The following is a 2,500-nucleotide window of genomic DNA, read 5'->3' as shown; positions in this document are numbered from 1 at the left end:
TCGCGAGGCTGACGCGCGAGGCTTTACCTGTGTGCGTGACGCTCGGTTGTGACTCTCGCCCGCGCGCTGCTTCTGTGTTTCTGCTGTTGTTTGTGTTTCTCTTTATCAGCTGCTCTCTTGAACCTCCTCACTCCAAACATCCGCCATCTTCCCTCCGCACGGGAGCGCGCACGCACACACGTCACGCGTCTCGGAGCGTGCGCGCGCGCGCGGGGGGGAGGGGGGCGCTACGTTAGGGCGCGCCCGCTGTTTCTCTGAAATAAGTACATCATTTATTTTTACTCTATTTTGAGCATTTCTAAGTAATTATTGTATGAAATACTGTCAAGTACAATTACATACATAGTATGATAATAAAATTATCCCGTTTTCCTTTGGAGAATGGAGAAGCTATTAAGACTTTTCATTTGAATGATAAAGGTCTTGTATTTGTGTGAATGTGTTTTTGTTTGTTTGTTTTATTTTATTTTTTATGTTTTTTCTTTGCTCCCCTGGCTCCAAAGTGTATGATGTATTGTTTTGTTGTTTTATGCATAAAAAAAAGAAAACGTTTTCCTTTGGAAAATGATCTGTTAAATAAACGAAACTGCAAAATATCCTCAAGTGTATAAAATGTATATGTAAAAAAACATATGATTTTATTTCACGTAGGAGATGTCGACGGCTCGCACCTGAACGATTGGCACTGTATTAAAACCATCAACGTTTGTACTCTTACTGTTAAAGGGCTGGTTGATGATGATTTGACTTCTCTAACTTTAGTTAGTGTGTAATGTTGCTGTTTGAGCATAAACAACATCTGCAAAGTTACAGCACTCAAAGCTCAGAGCAAAGGGAGATATTTGCTTTTACAGAAATCACTGTTTAAGGACTACAACACATTCCTCCCGGGTTAGTGACATCACTAACCCTAATATTTACATAAGGCCCCGCCCCCCGGGAACGCGATTTATAGATTATTATGACAGAATATGCTAATCAGTGACTAGAAGATAATTATCTACACATCAGCTTCATAACTTCATCAACTAACCGTTCAGAAATGTCCTGTTGCTTCTACATGTCATCACTTCTTCTCGAGTCTCTCATACAAGCTGTTGAAGCTCCGCCCACTGTGCCGGGAGCAGCAGCTCATTTGCATTTAAAGGAGAACTCCGGTCAATTTTAACATTGAGCTCATTTTTTTGTACATTTGGAGTGCTGTCAATACAGAGAACAACTACACAAATCGGTGTTGCCTACACCGAGTTATTCTATTTTTAAAATTTGCACCCTGTTGACTTCAATGGGGCAAGTTTTAAACCTGCTTTTAGCCTCTTAACATCCTTGATGTGTCATTACAAGTGCACAGGTCATGTGAGTGATTCCTTCAGAGTGAACACGAGTGAATCTGACTGCAGTAGATGTGAAAGAAATGGATAAAAATGATGTTATTTAAGCCAGCGCTCATACCTGTATTTACTTCCTGTTTTCGGCTGAAGTCCAAAGTAATCGATTGTCGAGTTCACGCGCATAGGTTTAATACCTATGATCACGCGCGTGAACTCGGCAATCGATTACTTTGGACTTCAGCCAAAAACAGGATGTAAACACAGGTATGAGCGCTGGCTGAAATAACATCATTTTTATCCATATCTTTCACATCTACTGCAGTCAGATTCACCCGTGTTCACTCTGAAGGAATCACTCACATTTTCTGTGCACTTCCATTGAAGTCAACAGGGAGCAAATTTTAAAAAGAGGATAACACGGTGTAGGCAACACCGATTTGTGTAGTTGTTCTCTGTATTGACAGCACTCCAAATGTACAAAAAAATGAGCTCAATGTTAAAATTGACCGGAGTTCTCCTTTAAAGGGACACACACACAAAAACAGCACGTTTTTGCTCACCCTCAAAAAGTAACAATTTTAATATGCTATTTTGAGCTAAAACCTGACACACACACACACACACACACACTGGTGACATCAGAGACTTATTTTACATCATTACATTATAGGACCCTTTAAAAGTTGCTTTTTCAGGTGAATTTGGGGAAACCACTGAGACATCTGTTGTGTTGAGCTATTTCAGCTACTTTTGTTTGATTTGTTCATTGCAAACAGCTTAAAGTCTGTACATTTTGCCAGTAAACCTGATTTGCAATGAGGGTTGAATAATTTCGATCACAACTGTAAGTTTGGAAATCCGATTCATTCTAGAGAGTCAGTTCATTCTAAACGGCCCAATCTCATTTGATTCATTCCAGTGAATCGGTTCCTGAACTCGACTCCTGACTCAGTTATCGGTTCGTTCGGACAGCGAGTGTGTGTTTTCAGTGTGTGTGTGAGTGTGTGTCTCAGTTCTGGGCTCGTTCAGACAGCGAGTGTGTGTTTTCAGTGTGTGTGTGTGTGTGTGTGTGTGTGTCTCAGTTCTGGGCTCGTTCGGACAGTGAGTGTGTGTTTTCAGTGTGTGTGTGTGTGTGTGTGTGTGTGTGTCTCAGTTCTGGGCTCGTTCGG

The 2,500-nt window shown here is 41.2% G+C and overlaps 1 protein-coding gene across 1 annotated transcript in view; it reads right to left on the bottom strand.

Annotated features, from left to right (window-relative positions):
• fbxo42 (F-box protein 42) overlaps positions 1–200 on the bottom strand; it is a 19,991-nt gene extending 19,791 nt beyond the window's left edge. The window contains exon 1 of the mRNA XM_079891107.1: positions 28–200. The gene's annotated coding sequence lies outside the window, so the exon portion shown is untranslated. The remainder of the gene's footprint in view (positions 1–27) is intronic.
• Between the last annotated feature and the right edge of the window lie 2,300 nt (positions 201–2,500).

Source organism: Squalius cephalus (assembly GCF_949319135.1).
Source record: "Squalius cephalus genome assembly, chromosome: 13".
Taxonomy (NCBI): domain Eukaryota; kingdom Metazoa; phylum Chordata; class Actinopteri; order Cypriniformes; family Leuciscidae; genus Squalius; species Squalius cephalus.
Note: the sequence above shows the minus strand (reverse complement) of the source record. Positions and strands in the feature narration are given on the sequence as shown.